Source organism: Bufo bufo, chromosome 1 (assembly GCF_905171765.1).
Source record: "Bufo bufo chromosome 1, aBufBuf1.1, whole genome shotgun sequence".
Lineage (NCBI taxonomy): Eukaryota > Metazoa > Chordata > Amphibia > Anura > Bufonidae > Bufo > Bufo bufo.
The window spans coordinates 29,487,115-29,500,743 of NC_053389.1; the positions used below are offsets into that span (position 1 = coordinate 29,487,115).

Below are 13,629 nucleotides of genomic sequence, written 5' to 3' on the forward strand. Positions count from 1 at the left end.
TTTTTGCAGCTTAGGTGGGCAAAGGGGCCCATATTCCAAAGAGCACCTTTCGGATTTCACAGGTCATTTTTTACAGAATTTGATTTCAAACTCCTTACCACACATTTGGGCCCCTAGAATGCCAGGGCAGTATAACTACCCCACAAGTGACCCCATTTTGGAAAGAAGAGACCCCAAGGTATTCGCTGATGGGCATAGTGAGTTCATGGAAGTTTTTATTTTTTGTCACAAGTTAGTGGAATATGAGACTTGTATGAAAAAAAAAAAAAAAATCATCATTTTCCACTAACTTGTGACAAAAAATAAAAAATTCTAGGAACTTGCCATGCCCCTCACGGAATACCTTGGGGTGTCTTCTTTCCAAAATGGGGTCACTTGTGGGGTAGTTATACTGCCCTGGCATTCTAGGGGCCCAAATGTGTGGTAAGGAGTTTGAAATCAAATTCTGTAAAAAATGACCTGTGAAATCCGAAAGGTGCTCTTTGGAATATGGGCCCCTTTGCCCACCTAGGCTGCAAAAAAGTGTCACACATCTGGTATTGCCGTACTCAGGAGAAGGTGGGGAATGTGTTTTGGGGTGTCATTTTACATATACCCATGCTGGGTGAGAGAAATATCTTGGCAAAAGACAACTTTTCCCATTTTTTTATACAAAGTTGGCATTTGACCAAGATATTTATCTCACCCAGCATGGGTATATGTAAAAAGACACCCCAAAACACATTCCCCACCTTCTCCTGAGTACGGAGATACCAAAATTCAACACACTGTGGATCCTGTCTGTGTAGCAGCTGTAAGGCCTGTATGGTCCCATCAGAATTGGCTTGTGATTTGGTAGCCAAAAGCAGGAGTGGGTACAAAACACAGAAGACATGCAAATATTCCATTCATGTGTCATCTCTGTTTTACATCCACTCCTGTTTTTTTGGCATTAGCAATACTGATGGATTACTGACCAAACGCTGACCGAGTGAAGTCGGATGCTCAACAGTTCCGTTTTTTGTGGGTTATTGTTCTGACGGATCAGAGGAAGGGCAAAATAATCAGTGACGTTGAAACACAAACTTACTGCTGACACCCTCTCCACTCTATCGGGGGCTCTACTTGTATAAGCGTTTAATAGAACAGGTTCTGTAGACATCTATGTGGAATCAGCTGACGACGGTGTAAAAGGAGTGCGCTTCTTCTTGGCGCTAACATCGACCTGTAAGGCTGAGTTTTGGCCCCGTGACTGCCCTAATAAGTGAAGTGTGCAGTGATTCTAAGAGCGACGCCTGTCATCTGCATGTCATACGGACTCACAGTATTATTTCACTACCACAGCAGACTCCCTATTCGTGTTACTGCAAGGCACAGTGTTCTACACCACTATACAGGCTCTCTGCAGCCAGGAAATAGACGTTTTTTAACGCGATTCGCCGCAAATAAATTTGGATTGAACCGAATTTTTTGAAAAATTGGCTGAATCGAATTTTCGAAAAATTCGCTCATCTCTACCTATTATAGTCCCCTTGTGGGACTGTTAAATGGTAAGAAAAAGAAAAATTAAGAAAAGGAAGGTTTATTAAATAAAAACATTCAAAAGTTAAAAAAAAATCAGGAGGGGGAGGAGGAGGGGGAGGAGGGGGAGGCAGCTTTCATTCCTCGCTTTGATTGTCATGCTGTGAGAGGGGAAAGGGAGCAGGAGAAAGAGATATCTGATTGGCTAAGACCACACAACGCAGCAAGAAGAGCCCCGCCCACCTAATTTTAAATACCAGGGACCCTCCTGGTCTGAGCTACTCAAATCTGCACAGATGAAGTCAAGATCCTAAGCGTTGCCGCAGTGAATGCTATTACAGGACGATAACAACAAAAATGGTAAAATATTAACTAAAATATTAATAGAAAAATAAAAAAGAGACCTAAAAACTATGTACAGTAATCAAAAGAATGTGAAAATACAGCTGAAGTCCTCCAGAAACAGCGCCCCGTTTGTCCAAAGGTCAGATTGCTGCTCAGGTCTATTCACTTGAGTGGGAGGGGCTGTATAACCCCCCACAGCCTACAGATGGCGCTGCTTCTGGAAGAATGGCAATGCATTTACTCCCCTTGGCACAGATGTCGGCAAACTGCTGCCCCTAGTGGTCACTTTCCTTCCTGTCCCTATTAACACCGCAGAGTGTCATGTCATTATGAACTGTGTCAGATAGAACGTCTGTCGTCTGCGCCCGCGTGCGGGTCTGGAGATCATTCCTCCGGCGCCGCAGTCTGCTGCTCTTCTATCCTCCTGGATTATGGAGATGAAGTCATCGAGAAGCAAAATAAACAGATGAGAAACATATGACGAGGACTCCCGCCGCTCCAGGAACCAGACCACCGGGGAGGGTCGCTGCAAAGTGGAACCAAAAATACTCTGTGCTGCTGGGGACCCTGCTCCTTCCACTGTGCAGGCCTCCACAAGATCAGCACAATCCTCTTCTAAAATCCTCTGTGCTGCTGGAAGACCCTGTCTCTTCCTTTATGTAACTCAGTCTGTAACCTCCACAACATCACCACAATCCTCTCCTGAAATTCTCTGTGCTGCTGGAAGACCCGGTCTCTTCCTTTATGTAACTCAGTCTGTAACCTCCACATCACCACAATCCTCTCCTGAAATGCTCTGTGCTGCTAGAAGACCCTGTCTCTTCCTTTATGTAACTCAGTCTGTAACCTCCACATCACCACAATCCTCTCCTGAAATTCTCTGTGCTGCTGGAAGACCCGGTCTCTTCCTTTATGTAACTCAGTCTGTAACCTCCACATCACCACAATCCTCTCCTGAAATGCTCTGTGCTGCTAGAAGACACTGCTCTTTCCACTATGAAACTCTCAGTCTGTAGCCTCCCACAAGATCAGTACACTAATCTTCAAAATCCTCTGTGCTGCTGGGGACCCTGCTCCTTCCACTATGTAACTCTCAGTCTGTGACCTTCACAAGATCAGCACAATCCTCTCCTAAAATACTCTGTGCTGCTGGAGGAGCCTGTCTCTTCCTTTATGTAACTAGCAGGCCTCTTGCACACGACCGTATGGCTTTTTCAGTATTTTACGGTCTATTTTAAACGGATCCGTTTTTTTGTTTCAGTAGTGTTTTCGCTTCCGTTCCGTTTTGCTGTTCCGTTTTTCCGTTTGGTTTCCGTTTATGATCTGTTTTTTGCGGATCGGAAACGGAAGCATACAATAATGTTTAAACAGTAAGTACATAAAAAAACTGGGTTGGGCATAACATTTTCAATACATGGTTCTGCAAAAACTGAACAGATACGGAAGACTAAGGGCTCATTCACACGACCGTATGTATTTTGCGGTCCGCAAAAAACGGATCCGCCAAAAATATGGATGACATCAGTGTGCATTCTGTATTTTGTGGAACGGAACAGCTGGCCCTTCATAGAACAGTACTATCCTGGTCCGTAATGCGGACAATAGGACATGTTCTATTTTTTTGAGGAACAGAAATATGGATATGCAGAAACAGAATGCACACGGAGTAACTTCAGGTTTTTTTGCGGAACCATTGAAATGAATGGTTCCGCATACGGTCCGCAAAAACAAAAAATGGAAATGAAACAGAAAAAATATACGGTCGTGTGAATGAGCCCACGGAACGTGAGTTGCGGGCAATAATAGGACATGTACTATCTTTGAACGGAACGGAAATACGGAAACAAAAGGCATACGGAGTACCTTCCGTTTTTTTTCGCTGATCCATTGAAATTAATGGTCCATATACAGTCTGTATACGGAACGCAAAAAAACTGAATATAGGCCTCAGTCTGTAACCTCCACAACATCACCACAATCATCTCCTGAAATGCTCTGTGCTGCTGGAAGACCCTGCTCCTTCCCCTATGTAACTATCAGTCTATAGCCTCCCACATGATCAGCACACTCCTCTCCTGAAATACTCTGTGCTGCTGGAAGACCCTGCTCCTTCCCCTATGTAACTTTCAGTCTATACTATAGCCTCCCACATGATCAGCACACTCCTCTCCTGAAATACTCTGTGCTGCTGGAAGACCCATCTAGTTTTCACAGAGACCTTGTACTTGCTTTGGTCTCCAGGAGTTGCTCATGAAGAACATGACCATCGGCATCTCCTCACCATGATATGGCTGATACCAGAGAGCAATAGCAGTCAAGTGTACAGCAGTGACCCTGGGTTTCACGCCCCCAGAATTAAACTGTAATGTTCTCCTGTGCTCCATTCATGGGCGGACTGGGAATTGTGGCCCTAATTTGTAGTGGGGCCAAACTGACAGAAGGCAGGTTCAACAGAAATAGGCAGGGCCAGCAATACCACACTGCAGTACAATATACTGCCCCAGCAGAGCCAAATACCACACTGCAGTACAATATACTGCCCCAGCAGAGCCAAATACCACAGTGAAGTACAATATACTGCCCCAGCAGAGCCAAATACCACAGTGAAGTACAATATACTGCCCCAGCAGAGCCAAATACCACAGTGAAGTACAATATACTGCCCCAGCAGAGCCAAATACCACAGTGAAGTACAATATTCTGCCCCAGCAGAGCCAAATACCACAGTGAAGTACAATATACTGCCCCAGCAGAGCCAAATACCACAGTGAAGTACAATATACTGCCCCAGCAGAGCCAAATACCACAATGAAGTACAATATACTGCCCCAGCAGAGCCAGATACCACAGTGAAGTACAATATACTGCCCCAGCAGAGCCAAATACCACAATGAAGTACAATATACTGCCCAAGCAGAGCCAAATACCACATTGCAGCACAGTATATTCTTGTACATAGAGAGCAGTATTATAGTAGTTATATTCTTGTACATAGGAGGCAGTATTATAGTAGTTATATTCTTGTACATAGGAGCAGTATTATAGTAGTTATATTCCTATACATAGGAGCAGTATTATAGTAGTTGTATTCTTGTACATAGGAGGCAGTATTATAGTAGTTATATTTTTGTACATAGGGGCAGTATTATAGTAGTTATATACTTGTATATAGGAGCAGTATTATAGTAGTTATATACTTGTACATAGGAGCAGTATTATAGTAGTTATATTCTTGTACATAGGAGCAGTATTATAGTAGTTATATTCTTGTACATATGAGGCAGTATTATAGTAGTTATATTCTTGTACATAGGAGCAGTATTATAGTAGTTATATTCCTGTACATAGGAGCAGTATTATAGTAGTTATATTCTTGTACATAGGAGCAGTATTATAGTAGTTATATTCTTGTACATAGAGAGCAGTATTATAGTAGTTATATTCATGTACATAGGAGGCAGTATTATAGTAGTTATATTCTTGTACATAGGAGCAGTATTATAGTAGTTATATTCTTGTACATAGGAGGCAGTATTATAGTAGTTATATTCTTGTACATAGGAGCAGTATTATAGTAGTTATATTCTTGTACATAGGAGCAGTATTATAGTAGTTATATTCTTGTACATAGGAGGCAGTATTATAGTAGTTATATTCTTGTACATAGGAGCAGTATTATAGTAGTTATATTCTTGTACATAGGAGCAGTATTATAGTAGCTATATTCTTGTACATAGGAGCAGTATTATAGTAGTTATATTCTTGTACATATGAGGCAGTATTATAGTAGTTATATTCTTGTACATATGAGGCAGTATTATAGTAGTGATATTCTTGTACATAGGCGCAGTATTATAGTAGTTATATTCTTGTACATAGGAGCAGTATTATAGTAGTTCTATTCATGTACATAGGAGGCAGTATTATAGTAGGTATATTCCTGTACATAGGAGCAGTATTATAGTAGTTATATTCTTGTACATAGAAGGCAGTATTATAGTAGTTATATTTTTGTACATAGGGGCAGTATTATAGTAGTTATATACTTGTATATAGGAGCAGTATTATAGTAGTTATATACTTGTACATAGGAGCAGTATTATAGTAGTTATATTCTTGTACATAGGAGCAGTATTATAGTAGTTATATTCTTGTACATAGGAGCAGTATTATAGTAGTTATATTCTTCTACATAGGAGCAGTATTATAGTAGTTATATTCTTGTACATAGTAGCAGTATTATAGTAGTTATATTCTTGTACATAGGAGCAGTATTATAGTAGTTATATTCTTGTACATAGGAGCAGTATTATAGTAGTTATATTCTTGTACATAGGAGCAGTATTATAGTAGTGATATTCTTGTACATAGGAGCAGTATTATAGTAGTTATATTCCTGTACATAGGAGCAGTAATATAGTAGTTATATTCTTGTACATAGGAGCAGTATTATAGTAGTTATATTCTTGTACATAGAGAGCAGTATTATAGTAGTTATATTCATGTACATAGGAGGCAGTATTATAGTAGTTATATTCTTGTACATAGGAGCAGTATTATAGTAGTTATATTCTTGTACATAGAAGGCAGTATTATAGTAGTTATATTGTACATAGGGGCAGTATTATAGTAGTTATATTCTTGTACATAGGAGCAGTATTATAGTAGTTATATTCTTGTACATAGGAGCAGTATTATAGTAGTTATATTCTTGTACATAGGAGCAGTATTATAGTAGTTATATTCTTGTACATAGGAGCAGTATTATAGTAGTTATATTCTTGTACATAGGAGCAGTATTATAGTAGTTATATTCTTGTACATAGGAGCAGTATTATAGTAGTTATATTGTACATAGGGGCAGTATTATAGTAGTTATATTCTTGTACATAGGAGGCAGTATTATAGTAGTTATATTCTTGTACATAGGAGCAGTATTATAGTAGTTATATTCTTGTACATAGGAGCAGTATTATAGTAGTTATATTCTTGTACATAGGAGCAGTATTATAGTAGTTATATTCTTGTACATAGGAGCAGTATTATAGTAGTTATATTGTACATAGGGGCAGTATTATAGTAGTTATATTCTTGTACATAGGAGGCAGTATTATAGTAGTTATATTCTTGTACATAGGAGCAGTATTATAGTAGTTATATTCTTGTACATAGGAGCAGTATTATAGTAGTTATATTCTTGTACATAGGAGGCAGTATTATAGTAGTTATATTCTTGTACATAGGGGCAGTATTATAGTAGTTATATTCTTGTAGATAGGAGCAGTATTATAGTAGTTATATTCTTGTACATAGGAGCAGTATTATAGTAGTTACATTCTTGTACATAGGAGCAGTATTATAGTAGTTATATTCTTGTACATAGGAGCAGTATTATTGTAGTTATATTCTTGTACATAGGAGGCAGTATTATAGTAGTTATATTCTTGTACATAGGAGCAGTAATATAGTAGTTATATTCTTGTACATAGGAGCAGTATTATAGTAGTTATATTCTTGTACATAGGAGGCAGTATTATAGTAGTTATATTCTTGTACATAGGAGGCAGTATTATAGTAGTTATATTCTTGTACATAGGAGCAGTATTATAGTAGTTATATTCTTGTACATAGGAGGCAGTATTATAGTAGTTATATCCTTGTACATGGAGAGCAGTATTATAGTACTTATATTCTTGTACATAGGAGCAGTATTATAGTAGTTATATTCTTGTACATAGGAGCAGTATTATAGTAGTTATATTCTTGTACATAGGAGCAGTATTATAGTAGTTATATTCTTATACATAGGAGCAGTATTATAGTAGTTATATTCTTGTACATAGGAGGCAGTATTATAGTAGTTATATTCTTGTACATAGGAGCAGTATTATAGCAGTTATATTCTTGTACATAGGAGCAGTATTATAGTAGTTATGTTCTTGTACATAGGAGCAGTATTATAGTAGTTATGTTCTTGTACATATATCACTGTACATTGGAGCAGTAAAAGTATTTTTGTACATAGTGGCAGTATTATTATAGTTATGCTCCTTTTGTCACTTGTATACATTTCTTAACCATCTAATGAATGATCTTTTCTTTGTCCCCTGTTCCTGGAATTACTCTTTTAATTCCCCACCAGGTCATATTTTCTTAGTGCCAGACAGAAGACAATTCTTTGATGCCTACAGGCTCGGTCACACTGTCTCTAACAATTTATTCGTCCCGTTCCCGAAAGGAAGATTCGGCCCACACGAGACCATTATAGATGAAGCGCGGTTTTTGATGTGGCTTCTTCCTGAGAACATATTAAAGCTTTCTGCCGGGATATTTTGTGTTCTCTCTAAACTGTCGGATAACAAAAGCTCAACGGGAGCAGCCGGATCACCTAACAATAGAAATGACTATTAGAGTCAATTATCCCCATTCTAAAATAAATCTGCCGGGGCTTCTGAGCCGTACTTTATTTCTGGAAGCCATAATAAGCATCGTCTGTGTCACCGATCGGATCCATTTTTACACTTAGATCTTTAAAGGGCTCACCCGCTGAGTCCTCCCTTTATAAACGTTCATGAGACCTGATACCGTCCACGGGGAGATTTATCTACAAATCTGCATATGTTAATGAGTGGGAGGTGCCATATGGCATCCTCTATTCTTAGAAAGTCAGGGCCGTATGGATTCAGCACAATAATTGTCCTAGCAGCTGTTCTATAGGAGTGGGTGTATGTACAATAGGGGGGGGGGGGTGATTAATTGGTTCCATTACGGTGGCGGCGTCGAGGCGAGAACCTGTAACCCGGGGGCACATTTTTCCTATAGGTTCCTTTATTCTGAAGAATAGCCTGCTTCCCCAGTTCTCTCCTATTTCTCTGTAGGGAAGACAACACTTACTGTCTTCCCCGCCTGCCGTTTGCTCCAGCCTGCTACTTTCTGAATACAGACTGCTCCTGGGTCATTAGTTCGAGCGGAATGCATAGAGTACCGCATGTGGCAAGGGAAGGCTTAAAGGGGTTAAACATGTTCAGGAGCCCTTTGGCCTGACAGCCCCCCCCCCCCAAACCTGTGGAGGAAAGCATGCTTAGGGAGAGGTCACACCTCCGTTTTATTTTCTGTTCATCTGATCCGTCAGAAGAACAGGAAAAAAAAAAACAGCATCCGGTCCAAAAAAAATAAGATCCTGTTGCACATTTGGCGTCCGTTTGAGCCATTTCTGTCCGAGATACGTTTTTTTAAGATGGAAAAAAGTCCTGCATGCAGTATTTTATTTATTTTTTCATCTAAAAAAACGGATCTCAAACGGAGGCCAAATGTGCAACAGGATCCGTTTTTTTACAGGACGGATCTGAAGAACGGAAAATGAAACAGAGATTCTCACTACTTCTGATAACGAAAGCCCCACAAAACGTACCTTTCTCCTGCTGTTTCCAGCCTCTACCTAGTCCTTAAATGGGTTGTCCATGTCTAGGGGCCTTTGGGACGCCTTACCACCCCTGCCCCCTCCCTTCCCCACATCGCCAGACCTCTGGAGGGAAGCGTACTCTTACCTGCTGGGTTATGGCTTCTTCAGTCCTCCGCTGCCACGGACATGCTCCAGTCTCACGTGCAAACATGCAGTTTTCCGAGCGGGTTCACGTGTGCCGCTACAACTAATGACTGACCACAGAGTGACGTGTCCCCTATGTAACACATTACCCATTGATGTGACGCATGGGGGATGCATCACCGCTGCTGCCGGTCATTAGCTGCAGTGGCACACGTGACCCCCACCGCTCCCTATTAAACTGCATGTTGGCAAGTGGGACTGGAGCACGTCCACATGGCAGCGGGGGACCGAAGCAGATAAGTATGCTTCCTTCCACAGGTCCAGCAATAGGGGGGAAGGGGAGTCAAACATGGACGGCCCATTTAAGGGGTTACTTTCAGCAGTTTTGACTATACAAAACTGTTGACAACGCTAGATAGAGGCTGCGGAGTGCAGGACAAAACATACGTTTTGTGGAGCTTTTATTATCAGGAGTTGGGAGAATATGAAGTTTTATTCTGCCAGATTCTGCTCCTGCAAGAGCCCAGGGGACCAAGCTTCAATCTCAGCTCTCTCTCTCCATTAAAGGGGTTGTGCAGTGGTATAATACTGATGGTCTATCCTCAGGATAGGTCATCAATATCAGTGTCCAACTCCCGTTACCTTTGAAAGGTCACGGTGCTTGTGCAAGATCTGCATGCCATTTCCCTTGTAGTGACGCTGCATCTTTCTCTTCTATTCACTTGGGCCAGGCCTTGTACAAAGCTACAAGGGAAACAGTAAGCAGGTAGACCTCGAAAAGAACACGGATCTCGCACAAGCACGGTGACCCCTTCAAGCCGCTGAACAGCGGGGTTATCGGGAGTTGGAAACCTGAGGTTAGGTCATCAGTACTATACCACTGTACAACCCCTTTAAGCTTCTTCATGGCGCCTCCCTTCTGCTCTGATGGACATGCTACAGCATCCCAAAAAGGAGTCCACTACCGTGGTCACTCAGAGCAGAGGGGAGGAGCTGTGAAACAGGCCAATGCAGAGAGCGCTTCACAGTGAAGCTCCGCCTCCTGGACACTTAATGAGCAAAACCTGTTAGAGTAAAAGTTCCTATTCACACTACTCCTGATGATGAATGCTCTGCAAAAGGTATGTTTGTCCTGTTCTCCTCGATCTCTGCTTCCCAGTCTACTCTGCTTGAGGTAGGATTATCTGACCCCCATATACTCTGCTGTAAGACAGGGCTCAACATGAACGTGAGGGGGCTTCATGGCATAGATTATGTTGGAGCCCCCATTATGGTGCCAGGTTTTACTGCTTAGGACAGAAAGGGTCTTTTACTGACTCTTTGACCAAATCCTCACCATCTTGTGTGTTAACACCGCAGTTTCCATGGAGAATGAAGTTCTGCACAGTTTGCTGCCTCTAATAGCAAAGGGAAAGCGACCAACCAAGGCAGGGTCCCTTCTCTCTTAGGGCCCCATAGCAACTGTACGGTTTGCAGCATTTGTTGGACCCATGCCAAGAGGGAACCTAGGTTCAACTCCATGACAAGCTGCTCATCTTTACCATAATCCTGGACGGTGAATCCCCTTCAGATATCTAGTTACGTGTATATCCTATAACTGAGCAAATTTGCCATTCAGGATTCTGGAAAAGTCAAGTATGAGTTCTAAAAGGATCAACAGGATGTCACCCAGCTTTCCCAGAAATGGCACTGATCATATGCTCCTTTAGCCAATAGCTATTCCCACCCATGCACACTCAGCTTGGCCGAGTATGCATGTATCACTGCTAGAGACCTCTGTCCCCCCCCCCCTCCCCCCACATATCTCTGACTGCAGCTTATAGCCTGAGAACAAAACAACTGGGCATGCTGAAATCCCACTGGCTGTTCCTCCTCCCCCTGACATACACAGTCCTGCTTATTTAATGTGTATATCAAGGACTTACGTTGACTGGAGATGATTGTCAGTCATCAAAGGCAAATGGCAAAATGAATTCCATTTACAGGAAGCATTGTTAACGGAGAGCGAAGGTCCCTTCCCGTGTCATTGTGTCACGCGGCAGGTGACATGTGCTGGTAACGAACGCGGCTCCTCGACCATGGAGAGACATTCAATGACAACAATATGACAATGGAAACCAGAGTAACGAACGTGCACTTACCTGCTCCGTGCAAGTCTCTCCAGATATCCGGCATAAAATTGTGATATGATCTAATCTAAAAATAAAATGATGTATAAATATCTCAAATTGTAATCCAGGGGAAGCAAGAAAAATGTGACGAGGCTGCAGAAAAGACCGTGAAAGGGCAAGGTTATTGTGCACTTATCCAGAGTGTAAAAGTCACAGACTCTCACAATTAGACCTCATGCACACGACCGTTTTTGTGGTCCGCATCCGAGCCGCATTTTTTGCGGCTCGGGTGCGGACCCATTCACTTCAATGGAGCCGCAAAAGATGCGGACAGCACTCCGTGGCCCCGCAAAAAAAATATAGCATGTCCTATTCTTGTCCGTTTTGCGGACAAGAATAGGCATTTCTACAATGGACCACTTTCAATGGGTCCGTTGAAAACTCGGAAAATGCACCGTTTGTCGTCCGTGAAAAAAATAAGACCTGTCCTATTTTTTTCACGGACAACGGTTCACGGACCCATTCAAGTCAATGGGTCCGTGAAAAAATACGGAGGCACACAAGATTGTCATCCGCGTCCGTGATCCCTGTCCGTTTTTTTCCTATCATTTTCAAGGCAAACTTGACTTCGATTTTTTTTTCACTTTTCATGTCTGGTGATCCTCCAAAAATCAAGGAAGACACACGGACAAAAAAACGGAAACGGATCACAGAACAACGGAACCCCTGTCGTGTGCATGAGGCCTAAGGGGAACACTTGGGGGAAATTTCATTAGATTGTACAGGAACCACAGGGCCCGGGGTATTTTCACTGATCGGACAGGTAGTACATATCAGTGGATGCATCCATTAGAGCTGTGCAGACACCAGTGCTACATGTCACATGGAATAAAATATTCAGGTGGATGACAGAAATCCGAGACAGGGGGGACCCTGGTATCAATGTCAAAATGAGCCCCATGTGCAGTTCCTTACACCATCACACCCCCTACCTCAGCATTTCGGGGCCACTGCCTGTTTGCAAAGGTCATCCCCCTTCATCCTGCCTGTCTGTCTCTCTATTGGCCTCTACAAAAGGGAAGGGCGCCGTACAGGTTCACCCAAGCCCCTTCCCCTCTCTCCAGCCCCTTCCCCTCTCTCCAGCCCCTTCCCCTCTCTCCAGCCCCTTCCCCTCTCTCCAGCCTTTTCCCCTCCCGTCATGCCACAAACCTATTGATACAATACATATAGATATGCAGCAAAGTGCAACTTGACTTTTTCGATGACTTTTGTTGTGTTGTGTCAATTTGAAGTTGCTACATCTGTATCCGTAGTTTATCAGGTTATTACAGCCAGGAGTGAAAATGACATTATCAGGTTATTACAGCCAGACGGGAGAGTGAAGTTATCAGGTTATTACAGCCAGGCGGGAGAGTGAAGTCTAATATCTCTACTGACAAGTCATCAGAACGTCTTATTCCCCCAGAATTAACGACACAGACAAAACTCATAGCAAAGTCACACACTACAGCCATATCAGATCACTCACCTAGGTGATGTCCTCTCACATGTCCATAACTTGCTGTCCTGGTAAAGATTATATAATGCCCCTGAGATGGGTTCTCGAGAATAATGCCACCAAGCTGGGTACACTGCTATCCAGAATAATGGCACTGAACTGGTCACAGTTTTTCCAGAATATTGCCAATGATCTAAATATCTAAGCCTTTCCCAATTATTACCAATGGCTCTTTTCAATATGACACAGTCTTCTCTGGGATGGTGTCTATGAGCTGGGCTCAGTCTTCTCTGGGATGGTGTCTATGAGCTGGGCTCAGTCTTCTCTGGGATGGTGTCTATGAGCTGGGCTCAGTCTTCTCTGGGATGGTGTCTGTGAGCTGGGTTCAGTCTTCTCTGGGATGGTGTCTATGAGCTGGGCTCAGTCTTCGCTGGGATGGTGTCTGTGAGCTGGGCTCAGTCTTCTCTGGGATGGTGTCTATGAGCTGGGCTCAGTCTTCTCTGGGATGGTGTCTATGAGCTGGGCTCAGTCTTCTCTGGGATGGTGTCTATGAGCTGGGCTCAGTCTTCTCTGGGATGGTGTCTATGAGCTGGGCTCAGTTTTCTCTGGGATGGTGTCTGTGAGCTGGG

The 13,629-nt window shown here is 42.4% G+C and overlaps 1 protein-coding gene across 2 annotated transcripts in view; it reads right to left on the minus strand.

Moving 5' to 3' along the window:
• Positions 1 to 13,191, minus strand: part of MAG (myelin associated glycoprotein) — a 47,244-nt gene extending 34,053 nt beyond the window's left edge. For both annotated transcript variants that reach the window (XM_040415507.1, XM_040415506.1), the window contains exons 1-2: positions 13,031 to 13,191; positions 11,533 to 11,587 (exon numbers count right to left, since the gene is read on the minus strand). The gene's annotated coding sequence lies outside the window, so the exon portion shown is untranslated. The remainder of the gene's footprint in view (positions 1 to 11,532; positions 11,588 to 13,030) is intronic.
• Between the last annotated feature and the right edge of the window lie 438 nt (positions 13,192 to 13,629).